We start from the raw sequence: 14,668 nt of genomic DNA, 5'->3' as shown, positions 1-14,668 counted from the left end.
TGCTTTTTAAATATTGCTCGATTAAACTTAAACAGACAGAAGACATCTTATTGTCTTCTCTTTCGGTTTAAAGCAAATATTTATTTGCTTTTTTATTTTACTACACTAATTCATCAACTTAAAAACACTTTAAGTTTTAACTCCAAAACAAATGCCTCAGAATTGTTAATTCGTATTACTTTAGAATAACTATGATACATTCTGAAATAGATATGGACACCTTACACACATAAATATATTTATATAAAATTTATTTATGTAGAATGTAAATTTGTTAAAATTTAATGGCAAAATTATTTCACTAATTTAGTCAATGAAAAATGCTCATCGTTTCGCCTAATATGCCATCTTCAGGAACAAATTTTTTTTAAGTTGAACATCCTAGTTCTTTCAGGATTAGATATGGACACAAGTAAAGACTCTGTATTTCTGAGGAGAGTGAAACTGTAAAAATGTCTGTTCCCGAACATGGCATGTTAGTCGAAACGTAGAGCATTTTGTTTGTTGATTGAATCAGTGAAACAATTTCTCCTTTAAATGATAATTGCCTTTAAATACATATATAGGATGTTAAGATATATTATTTTCGGTGAAAATGAGACAAAAATACTGTCCTCAAATGCCACAGGAATGAATCTCTGGTGACGAGGAAAGAAAAATATTCATAGAGTTCAAAAGGTTTCATATGAATACAGAAGAAGAATAGGAAAGTTCGTTTACCAAAGGATTTAGCAATAAGCGTATGCTAAGACCCTCTTTCAATGTCATATTCCAACTAACAATTAACAATTCTGATAATGTCCATACACCCTGTTCCCATCAACGTCCCAAAACCATTCTAGAACTCTCTAAATACTCTAAAAATAATACCGAATATAAAGCCCAATTTCTTGTCTCCTTCAAAATATGCCGGAAGCCTTTATAATCTATACAGACGGATCTATATCAGACCATTCGTCTTTCGTAACCAATCATTCAATGTACAAAATTAAACTTCACACACTATGTAACACATTCACTGTAACAGCAGAACTATTTCAATTTTTAAGATCACACAATATACTAGCTGAAATATATAGATATCTCAGAAGTTATTAAAGCAAAAATATAATTATACATTTTATGTAGTTGACTCAAAATTTCTTTCAATCTTGCCCTAACTCTTTAAATCCGTAATGATGGAAATAAGAAATTACATGAAAAGAACAACCCGTAAATATAAACATAAGAGAACCAAATATATATTTCCGTAATAATTATCAAAAACTATCCCAACAGTGATGTCTCTCCTCAGTCTTGTCCAAGTAGATGACGAATAAGCGCCACCAATCTTCCTCACTATCTATCACAAAATGCCCTTATCAAAGGATAATGTCATTTTCCCGTACATGTATATATTTATTGTACATATGTATTGTACTTAATAGTTTGTTATTAAAAAATGGAGTATGAGAACAAAAAATATTTTGGAAAGATCTGTATTTCATTTTATTTTAAAAAAAATTATTTTTATTACTGAAATAGCTGAATGAAGTAATTAGAAAAGATAAATTAATTGCTTAAGGGCGTATCCAGAAGAAATATAGTATTATTATTATTGAATTATCATTAATTATTATTGAATGTTTTATTCTTGAATTATTATTGAAAATAATACTTATTATATTTATGTAATAAAAAAAATTATTCGCCTTATAATCTTCAATTATGATAGGAAAGTAGAGTTATTCTATGCGTTGCTATGATGTTTTAACCTAAGTCTAATGATTTAGAAGCATATGGAATGTTCATTAAATTCCTAAGAAAACCTTTACTAAAGGTATCTTTTATATGCATACATTTAGCTTCCCTTAAGAAACTATTCTTTTTTATAGACGCTCCTTTTTACCTTTTCCATTCATAACGAACAAATAGTTTCTAAGAGATTCCTCTAAATAAACTGTCTATTTAAAGAAAATCTTTACTAAGGTGTTCCTTAAGAACGATAATAAATACGAGCCTTAAAGTACAAGAGCCCAAGAGGAGAAAAAAGGCAGTTATCACCCCAATTTTTGATTATCTTAATGAAAACTATGTATAATTAATAGTCAAAATTGATGAGTCTGCCAAGTATAGGTAGTGGGAATAAAAACTGGTGGCTGTTTCAAAACATTAATTTTTCATTCGGAGCTCTATATCTTAAAAACTACCAACAACACTAGAAAATCTAAGAGAACATTATTTAAATAAGAGTAAATTTTCTGAAATATTACCCCTAAAAGAGCTATTTACGTCCAATAGTTCTCGAGATATAGCTTTTTAAAAAGCAACATTTCTTTAAAAATCGACTGAAAGATCAGTAGTTAGTTAATTTATTTTGTGAAATCTATATCTCAGGAACTATGCGACGTACATATGTCTATCAGCACTCAAATTAAAGCTCGTTTAATGGACTATAAAGAAGTTTATGACCTTTACCTTCGTAGGAATATTAGTTTTCATGATATTTTCTAAAATAAATTGATTTATAGTTGTTCGGACAATAAGTTTGATTTATGAAAAACATCATTTCAGAAATCATTGGATGTACAGATGTCTGCCAGCGCTCAAATTAATAAAAAATGGCGGCTGTTTCAAAGCGATAAAAAAAACTAATTTTTCATTCGGAGCTCTATATCTTAAAAAGTAGGAACAACTCAAGAAACCCTAAGAGCACGTCATTTAAAGGAGAGGAAATTTGCTAAAATATGATCCCTAATAGAGTTATTTACGTTAAATAGTTTTCGAGATATAGCTTTTTAAAAAGCAACATTTCATAAAAACTTTTTATGGGACGTACTGAAAGATCAGTAGTTAGTGAATTTATTTTGAAAAATTTATATCTCAAAAACCTTTTGACCTACAGATGTCTATTAGCACTCAAATTAAATCTAGTTTAATGAGCTATAAAGTAGTTTATGATGTTTATCTTCGTAAGAGTAATAGTTTACATGAAATTCGCTAAAATAAATTGATTTATAGTTGTTCAGACAAATTTTCATTTGCCAAATTTATATTCATATGGGAATATCATAAAAACTACTACCCCTACGAAGATAAGTGTCATAAACTACTTTATAGTGAGATAAATTTCCTTTATTTTGAGTGCCAGCAGACATATGTGCGTTTTATCGATCTAGAGATATATTTTTTTAAAAGTCCAACATTTTATACGAACAACTAGAAATTAACATTTTGTGAGCTTATTTTATCGAATATCATAAAAACTACTACTCCTACAAAGATAAACATAATTAACTATTTTGTAGTAAATTTAACTAGCTTTAATTTGAGCGCTGGCAGACATCTGTACATCCAATGATTTCTGAAATGATGTTTTTCATAAATCAAACTTATTGTCCGAACAACTATAAATCAATTTATTTTAGAAAATATCATGAAAACTAATATTCCTACGAAGGTAAAGGTCATAAACTTCTTTATAGTCCATTAAACGAGCTTTAATTTGAGTGCTGATAGACATATGTACGTCGCATAGTTCCTGAGATATAGATTTCACAAAATAAATTAACTAACTACTGATCTTTCAGTCGATTTTTAAAGAAATGTTGCTTTTTAAAAAGCTATATCTCGAGAACTATTGGACGTAAATAGCTCTTTTAGGGGTAATATTTCAGAAAATTTACTCTTATTTAAATAATGTTCTCTTAGATTTTCTAGTGTTGTTGGTAGTTTTTAAGATATAGAGCTCCGAATGAAAAATTAATGTTTTGAAACAGCCACCAGTTTTTATTCCCACTACCTATACTTGGCAGACTCATCAATTTTGACTATTAATTATACATAGTTTTCATTAAAGTAATCAAAAATTGGGGTGAGATAACTGCCTTTTTTTCTTCCCGGCTTTTGTACTATTATATTCGTTTCGTTGACTCATCATCGAAATAAAAGTCAACCCGAACAGACTGGATATTTCTTATTTTATTTTGGAATATGATCGACGTTTTTCGTTCTTTTATGTTTAGTAGCGGCAAACATCCTTGGTCATCAATTCCAATTATTTCTGATAAAATTTATATTATTTTATTGTTTGTTTATTCCTGGTATATCTATATATTTCTGCTGATACATAGATTATATGATAATAAAAATTCAGATACTTATTTCACTATTACAGTAAATATGTTACATACATAGTTTGGGCAGTTTAGTCTTGGAATGAAATAAAAAAAATATTTTATTTTGGGACATATGTCCCCTAAGAATAAATACATGGTTCATATATTAAGATGTTTATCTGGCAAGCATTTACAAATTTTCAGATAGTAGAATGAAATTGCATTGGTATATTGGCTTTACTACTGTTTATAATGTTAATCAATAACTGCCTATTTATTTGATTACAATGATGTAGAGATTTGGTTATACAATAAATGGAAGAATAGGTGAAAAACGCGAAAAATCCTTTGTGAATTGGGTCCAGAGACAAGTTTCTTTGGTGAGCTCAACTTCTTTGCCCTCCACTCCTACATGTATTCCCAGTTTTTAATAATTAATAAAAAACAAAAATGAAGGACGAATACGATTTAAGCGTCAAAGCTCTACACATTCTCAATCCTCTCGTGCATGAGCCATGGTGTGCATTGGAATAGTAACAATTTCGCAGGAGCTGTGCACTGAAAATATTTATATTATGTTTAAAGACGGTTAGCTTTAAATTGGTTTTCGTAACACAATTAATTGTTATTCGAAGCCAACCTTCGTGTTTGCACACAACAAATGACAAGAAGATCGTTCCCTTGCATAATTAGAATGCGCTCTGGATCGATTTGTTTTGATGAAAACCAGATCACGAGTCAACAATTGGTTCCGTTTTAATTATACGACGAATCGGTCAAGCATTCACCTACTCACAGGTTCTGGAAGCATTTCACTTTCCATTCTTATTAACTCTAACAAATAAACTTCATAGAAAGCATTTTTAAATGTTTCTGAAATTTCTAAAAAACGTTATTGAGCTGTTTAAATAGGAAATGTTGGGAAAGCACAGACAAATTATAGCAAAACACATGGGAATTGAATTAGCATGCTTTTTTGAGACAATTCTTCCTGTTCGAAAAAATAATGTGGTAAACTTTTACATAACGGACACTTTTGATGAAGGATATTTAAGAAGTGGTAAATATAAGAAGATTATGAAAATACGTAAATATAATTAAGTAAGTCTAGTGGCTTGAGCTTAATACCTCGTAAGTACGAAAATAACATTGGTATGTAATTTTTATACGACTAAAAAAAATCAATCTAATAAAATCACGTTTCAACTATCATATAGCGTGGAATACGTACATAATACAATACTTTGGAAAGTGTCTTCCACTCGGAAAGTCCCCGGATTTTTTTTATTATAAAATCATCATTTAGTCTCAAACTACTCACTAAAATTTTGTTATTTTTTCCACGCAAAAAAGTAATCCGTCACTATTGTTTTTGTCATGATGTCATTTCGACATAAACATACACCAGTTTATCTACTTAGTACTAGCGCAATTTTAATTTCATTTTTTTTTTAATTTTTCTTAGCTAATTAAGCAATTATCTACTATGAGTTATATTCCTTATCGTTCTTTTTAAGTACCCAATTGCAAAAATACTATTATAAAGATTGCACAACCTTTATTTATCCAAGTTATATTACAAAATAAAAATTTATTATAAAAGTCGTACCTATTTTTGCGGATTTTTATTCATTAGTTTTCCAACGATATGTATTTTATTTTCATTATGAACTTTTGACATTGTATAAAAATTACAATGAAGATCCAACGAATAAATATAATCGTTACATAAATAAAATAAGTGAATCGAGTGTCGGAGAAAATGAGAAGAAATACTAAATAGGACAATCTAACGAAACAGCAAACTTTATTTTTTATTTATTTTAAAATACAATTTATTTATTTGAAATATAATTTTTAAATTATATATTTATCAATGAATTTGAAGCAAACGACTACTAATGTACGTTGTTTATAAAATTTCCCGTTACGTTTCACTATGTTAATACATCCTTACAACTTTATCCGAGATCTTATTGACTTAATATTCTAAATTTATTTTACCAAGGAAAGTTTACGTTAGAAATCAATGGAGGCAACTAAAAAAAAAATATCATCCACTGTTCTTTACTCCTTTCGGTGGCTCAGATATACTGAAGTATTTACTCCGCGCTGCCTCGCGAAGTATCACAAATTTTATTAATTAACCTCATATTCACAGAATAATAGGAAAGAATTTAATAACACAATCCTTAACGAGCCATAAAGGAAACTTGTTCGAGGACATAGACGTTGTGTTCACGTGTGCTTTTCTACTGCGCACTAGATTTATATTCTATTTAATTTACAATGTGTATAAATAAATTTCTCGATTGACCTCTGATTATCACGAAGGAATGTTGGAATATCACATTTTCATCATACTATTGTGTATTTAAATAATTCAAAATGCATGCCTCTCCATAATTTTTAAAAGTTTATCAAATATTTCCTTCAAAGGTCCAGGTTCAAATCCGCGTGTGCCTGATAAATATTTATTCTGTTACTGCAACCGTGTGTTAACCCTGAGGGTTCAGCCCCTGGGTTCCATCCAGCCTCTATGAAAGAGTGCACTTAATTGAGGAAATATCTGGAGATCGAGTGTGATCTTGAACAAATCACCTATATGCACAACCGTTGTTCAAGAAACAGTACTACCTTGCAAAGTACCATTCATGAGTTGTAACGGTACAACTCTTCATTCTTCATCAAATATTTCATAGAAACAATTTTAGTATGTTAATATTATAATACAAGTAATTGTATAATAAAATGTGAATCCCTAGGCTCCTTACTTTGTAAGAAAGCAATCTTTTTAGAACAATTAAAGGTGATTTTTTTCCCCAATTAAAGGTACCCACTTTATGAGGCTGGGTGGACTCCAGGAGCGCTCCATAACCCACAGAGTTGACTCACGGCTACAGTGTAACAGAAAATAATTGTTAATTATTAATCTATCCAGACAGATTCGAACTCGGTTTCTTGGAGTTAGTAGCCATACCCAGCGTATAATACATATTTATATTAATGAAACAAGTTGAAATATCACCCTGTGGCAGGAAAATAATTATTTCCAAAAGGATTTACAGAAATGTTAATATAATTTTGTAAAAAATCAAAAAATCATTTGTTTAAATTGCCTTTTACAAATAGTTTTATGGAGCATTCTATCATTATTTTAATATATTAAACTGAATTAAAGACAAACAAACTTAGTTGATTTATATGCAAATTAAATTTGATAAATAAAAGGTTTATTTTGAGAAATATAATTAGGTAATAGTTGAATCCATGCCGTGAAGAAATAAGTTAAACATCTTAAAGCATTAACTTTTTTTTCATATTAAAGAAATTATTTATTAAATATGTCATTAAATACTTCATGTTATTGATAAATGTTAATAAACCAGTTCCTAACGGATAACAATTACGTAACAAACAAAAAGAAATATAAATGACACTATATTTCTTACATAATTCTTACTTAAAAGGTTTTAAGAATGGCAGATTGATCCTACGAAATGTTATAAAAATTATCTTCTAACATTTAGGCCGGGTAGATTTAAGGATTACGAATACATTTAATTACTATGCAATATAAATATGATCATAAAACGTTGGATTTTTCGAAGATAGGATCATGTCATGTGATCATATACAATTTCATCATTCAACTCCCTATTCATCAACGGAATTTTTAAAAATATTTCTTACTTAATGCCGTGATTGGAAGGAAGCTATTCTCACCATTACACCATGCCATGCTCACCATAGTATACCACCATACACCATGCTATGCTCACCATAGTATACCATACACCATGCTATGCTCACCATAGTATACCATCATACACCATGCCATGCTCACCATAGTATACCACCAAACACCATGCTATGCTCACCATAGTATACCATCATACACCATGCCATGCTCACCATAGTATACCACCATACACCATGCTATGCTCACCATAGTATACCACCATACACCATGCCATGCTCACCATAGTATACCACCATACACCATGCTTTCCTAGTTAATTAAAGTAATTATAATTACAATTAATTTTTACCTACCTTTGCCGGGGGTTATAAGTCCAGTGCCTTACTCATTGAGTTTCACAGCTCCCTAGAACGGAGTAAAAATATACATATAATTCTTGATATAAAATAAAATATTATAATGGGGTATCAAATCTGCATGTTAGCAGTCTTTTTTTCATTATTATTTTTTTCACTGAACCCATTATTTTGAATGGAGCATAATTTTCCATATCATTTTCCAACTGAAGGCAAAATCACTGTTTTTAGCTACTTTAAGTCGTCTTTCGGAAACGGACAATCAGTATCTCGCATTATGCTTGCATCGAAGTGACCTTCACAAAAATATTATCTATTGTTTAGATTCGATATTAATTTTGAATCCCTTCTAGCTAGCTTTAACCGGATGTTACCATAATAGTTTCGACATTTTTTGAGACTTGAATAAACATTATTTAAAAGTATTTTGAACGATAATGAATATAACTGAGAATATATAATTGCTTAAATTACAAAGACAACTAAAAAACGAAATAAATTAAAATAACACTCGCACTGCGTAGATGTTTATATCTAAAATGGCGGTTCGCTTGTTAAAAAAATTAAATTAAAATCTGTACCGCTACAACCCATGAATGGTTAGCCGTTCAGTACTTGGTAAGGAGTACTTCCTTAGTTACTAGAACAATGGTTGTGCAAGAAGGTGATTTAGTCAGACTCACTCTCGACCTCCTAATTTTTATTAAAATAAAATGTTGTGATATTAATTGATAAATATAATTATTTTTAAAGATAAATTGACTGGGTATAATAATAGCTTAAAATAAAAAAATATATATAACTTTAATATAACAAATTTAAAACGCTAGAAGGAAATGAAGATAGTTGAGATAAAAAATTAATTTTTATTTTATTTTTTTTTTTATTGATATTTACAACTGTATAAAAAATAGAACAAGTAAATTTGATCATAATGACATAATGATATGATACAGGATGTAGAGAAACTACGCAGTAGTAGAACTCTAAAAACAGTTTACAATATAAGGTCACGAGGCCATCTTCTTTTCAGGCGCCTCGTAGGATTTCCAGGAATGAAAGAGGAAGCAAGGTTAGAAACTAGTGGGTTTGGGTGGTTAGGGAGTTTATTATGGAAGGAATAATATCGGGTTCGGGCTAGATAGCTTACATAAGGAACATTTAGGTCTTTATGGATGGTTTTATTAGTAACAAAATAAGGAACATTGAGGATTTTACGAAGGATTTTGGATTGTAAAGATTGGATACGAGAGGAATTCGAAGGTTTAGTGGAGCCCCAAAGTTCAACTCCGTATGTCCAGATGGGCATATTATTGTCATGTAGATTAGTCTTTTGTAATGAGTTGGAAGTTTAGACCGTTTGTCTAGTAAGTGCTGTAATAGTCGGAATCTGCGTGCAGTTTCCTGTCTTTTCAGTCTTGTAAGATTAATTTAAGTTTTAAATTTATAACCCACTCTCAAAAAAGAAATTAATATATATTATGTATTAACAAAGAAATAAGCTTAAACTATTTTTCAACTAATAAACCGTCAATTTTGAAGACAGTTCCGAGTCAGAATTCGATCATCAGTTCGCCGAGTAGTGAGAAAACATCATTAGATACAGCCTTTCAAAGATGCAATACCTGAGGAGTTGCTGGAAGATTTCGCAAAGACCAAGTGCAACGACTTCATCAACCGAGTGAAAGCCTGTCTAGACCGATTTTTCGGAGAATAGGCCCAGTTCTGGTTTACTAGTTCGGATAACCGGGTATTTTTTTAAAACTTTCTGTTGTTTCTACATTCCTTTCTCTCCTGGCCGTAGTCCATTGCCCAGAACTGACCGTTTCTTCATCGGTTGTTTTATTTCGGAACCCTGAGCCGACATAATGAGGATATGTTAATGAGTAAGAAAAACTGTGTGAAGAGCCTTGAGAAAATTTCCACATACGAAATTGATACACATCTCAACAATGAAGAAGTTTGTAGCCATCATCTTAGTAAAATATATCGTCTAGATTCAGTGATACCGAAAGATAGAAAATTTATTGATATTTCTTGTAAATTTAATAAGTTACAAAATTTGAAGTGTGTATGGATTAAATTCAGAACACAAAGCATATTCATTATAATTAAAGTGTTTAATTTTTATTGGAAGATCGCTAATTGAAGGCGTGTAATAAATAAAAGGAAGATGATCCGGGTAAGCAAAAAGAACTCAAATAGTTATTAAACTAATTATTGTGAACCAACGTTTCGTCCCAATTTGCAGGGCTTCGTCAGGGCTAAAAAAGACACAAACAACTAAAATAGTGTAACAAAATCAGAGCATAGATAACATGAAATAAAAATAAACAGAAGTATGGCTAAAATGATTTTAAAAATGTATATAAAAATGAATAAAGTCAATTATCAATCATTTTTATACATACTTTTACATATTTTAAATCATTTTTAGTCGAAGGTATGACTTTACTTTTATTTCATGTTATCTATCTATTCTCATACTTTGTGAATATTATTTTAGTTACACATATTACACTAGGTTAGCCCAGCTTTGGATCACAACAAATAGTTTAACCTTCCCTTTACATTAAATTTGTAATTATTATAATTATATATAAAACTATTTTTGATAACTGGGGATTGGAAGAATTGTTCAGAAGAGAGAAAAAACAAAAATGTTACAATACCATTATAATTATCATTACTAAAATGATTTAAGAAAGATGACAGTACACAATCATATATAAACACATTTATAATTTGTTTCGTCAGGCCAATAATTAACCCACTTTAGATATAAAACTTCACACTACGTCAGAGTTCTTGAGGATCAGTCAATAAGACAACTATATTGAGATGACGCTGTATGTATAGTCGTACCATATAGTGAAATTTTTTTTTTTAAAGCTACCTCAAACTTTCCATCTGTTTTTTTTTTTGCTTTACAGAAAACTATTTAAAACTACAGAATAAATAATTTTCATTCTCATTTTGCGTTTTAGGGACGAATTTGGATAGGGAGATGTTTTTAAGTCTGTAGTCAAATGTGTGTTCGGTCATAATGAATCAATCCATCAATTTCATGATGAATCATCCTATTTTGATGAAAATTTTAGGGATAACTAGTTTGTAGCTTATTTTTCTTGGCATACCTATATTTCGAAAACTGTTCGTCCGATTTGTCCCAAATTCGGAAGTCAACCTATACCCTGAAGGTTCGTTGCTGATACCACTAATTGTTCTCTACATACATCTGTCTAGTCACACCCCTCTAAACCCAAATCAAATAAATTAGTCTTAACACAATCCTCCCATCTACGTTTCAGCCTACCCCTTGGACGTTTACTCATCGGTTCAATATTAATTAACATTTTGGAGATCTAAAATCTACTACATGATATATATGCATATATATATATCATTTCACAAAGTTATAAAATATTCAAATTATACGGATTTATTTGTATTTAATAATAAAATAACTAGAAAAAAATGAATAATTAATAGTAATACGCATAATAGTTGGCCGTCACGAATGATTATGAAACCGGTAGTTGGATATATTATATGTATCAACATGCCTAGAGTGAATGAAAAGTGGAATTTGTGTGAAAGTTTAGCTTATGAAATGAAATGAAAAAATAACTATATTCTAGGACATATGTCCTCTAAGAATAATTACATGGTTCATATAGTGAGATTTTTACCTGGCGAGCGTTTACAAATTTTCAGATAGTAGAATGAAATTACATTGTTTTTTTCTCAAATGTATCATTAAAGTTATCCATTCTGGTTTAATAACAGGGATATGAATACCACAAACACACGAAAGAACTGAGCTGTCACAACAAAAATGGCGGCGATCTCAACTGGTCTATTGTGTGACGTCATTCTCCATTTAACAGACCAAGTAACAGACTCTCAGCCATGTTAAATATTATTTCGTTTTACCACGGTAAAAGAAGGCAATTTTTTTCGATTTAACATGAGTTTTTCCATTTAACACGCTTTAACATGTTAAACCAAAGATCATGAATACCCCTATATATTTAGGATATCTATCTAATTTTTGAGTGTGTGGGTAGCGCATTGGTAAGTCACTGTGCCACAAACTCTAAGGACTCGAATTCGAATCCGGCTGTGGCAGATAATTATTTTGTATTTAACTTTAGCTGTGAGTCAGTCCTGTGGATTCGGAAGCCCTCCGGGGTCCACCCAGCCTCTTAAAATGGGTGTACTTAATTGAGTAAAATCCTTGCACAACCGGTCTAGTAACAGTAGAGAACTTTCCTACAAAACACAGAACCCATGTTCCATGTTCCTTCAAGGGTGGGTTGTAGTGGTACAGATTATTTTTTTAAATTCAATTTTCGAAAAATAACGGAAAACTAGGACAGAAGAAAAAAAAATTAAGTTAAAAAAAATTGAAAAAATATGTAATAGCGGGGACATCCGAAACTTTCTTCTTAGACACATAAATTTCTCTTAACTGACCCCGGAAATCCCTGTTGGTGGACACTTCTATGAATGTTTTTTTTTTTTTAATACTTTATATTTATTGATAGATATTACAATCTGCCACACAGTTGTGGGCAATAGATAATAGGGATGAATGATCACATTCACAATAAAATAAATAAATGAATGAAAAAAAAAAATCTCTATTAAAATATATACAACAGAAGGATTAACAAAATGAACATAATCAAACTATGTGTATGAAAAAAATAAAATAATATAATCTCTAGTCACATTTACACTCTTATATAGAATATTTACATAATCGACCTGAGGATCCCTGAGCCCACTCTATCCCCCACGTGTGAGGGGTAGAGCAGAGCTAAAAAGATCCCAGCACATCCCTCTCGCTGCATCACTGGTAGTGAGTCAGTGGAGACTGAGCAAGTGCGCTAAAGCCGCAAAGACTCAACTTGAGTGGAGAATCTGACCAATGCCAAAACTCCAATTGTCTTGAATTAAAATTCGTTTAAGTTAAAGAAAAAATCAACATATTCACCGATATTTTAAAAAAAAAGTTTCAAAGTAAAAAAAATTGTATACTTATCCTGTGAAATATATTGTATAATTTTCCCCGGTTTCCTGGTGAAACGAGATTTCCCCAAAATTAAATTTTTTTTTTTTTCGGATTGAAGAGGTATCTTAGCGACGATATTGTAGTTTTCTAATTTTATATATTTCTTAATTACTTGTTTGAGTGCTTAAGTTTAATAACAACACAACTTCAAATGATCCCTTTACTCTCTTATAAGTTTATTCCACCCTCCAACGTTTCGTTCCTTAGGCCATTATCAAGGAGACAACCCAAAAACTGTTTTCATATTATATCCATATTGTTCTCTCACTCATAGCACTAAAATTTCTTAAACATAAATTATTGATTTGTCACAAATTTTTAAATACTTTTTAATACATGTCAAACAATCTTCAAAACAAAATAATATCATAACAGTTTCCTATTAAAATTTTATAAATTGACTATTTACGCACAAACATATATAATTTCAAAGCATCAATACCTTTTTTCTAAAAAGGTTTTCTTCTTAACAAATCACACTAACACTATAAACAATAAAACCTACCTTCAACAAGTTAGGACTCTATTATCACCTAATTACAGAGCTTAATTTGTTTACATTGAATTTAATCATAATTCCTTTTTTATTTATTATGACGACATACTTTTTTTATGATTCCAAGTCATTTCTGATATATGGGGAGATGATTTATCTACAGGTTACCAACCTGTTCCAACCATGGTGGGAAATCAAGGTTTTATTTCGTGGGTCCGCTGCTGAAATAAAAGTCGACTAGGCTGGATTCGAACCGGAGCCACTTCAGTTACGAGGTTGTAAAACCCACGCTTCAATTCCCTCAGCTACAGTCGGCCCGAAGCGACGATATTATTTCACTTTTGTATTACTTTTATATTTACCCCTTCTTCACTCAACCTCTGTATAAGATACGTATTTAGGTTAGAACACGTGTTGAACACGCGTAAGAAGAGCCTAGTTGTATCCATTTATCAGTGTTGAAGGCTAAAGATATCTTTCAGACCGGCAATCTTTACCTGCGATGAAAAAGATCCAATAGTAAACAAGCAACAGTAGCTACTGTTGTTATGCGCAAACACAGCTGCCCTCTCTCCGTTTTAAATGGGCCATTTAAGAAAAAAAAAATAATTTCATGGTGTTATAAGAATTTTCAAGGAGTTTGATGCCGAAATTAAATCCAGCCAATAAAAAAACAAGATGTTAGGTGAAAGGATGGGATATCCTTGAGACTGTGGATTGCGGCTCATCTTCAATAACTTGAGGTTGCGATAATAACAGCATCTGTCTTGCCTGTGACTGAGAGATGGGTCTCTAGCCAAATAAAGAAAAACAAAAATTGTATTCTGATTAATAGAATATGTATGAAACAAATTCCTATCTAAAAAAGAAAGAGGGATGATAAATTACGAAATGTACTTTGAAGTCTTGAATATAATTAGCAAAGGATAATATCAA

The sequence above is a fragment of the Halyomorpha halys genome, unplaced genomic scaffold, assembly GCF_000696795.3.
Source record: "Halyomorpha halys isolate HHAL.00 unplaced genomic scaffold, Hhal_1.1 Scaffold1437.1, whole genome shotgun sequence".
Classification (NCBI taxonomy): Eukaryota; Metazoa; Arthropoda; class Insecta; order Hemiptera; family Pentatomidae; genus Halyomorpha; species Halyomorpha halys.
This window is presented reverse-complemented; position numbering follows the sequence as displayed.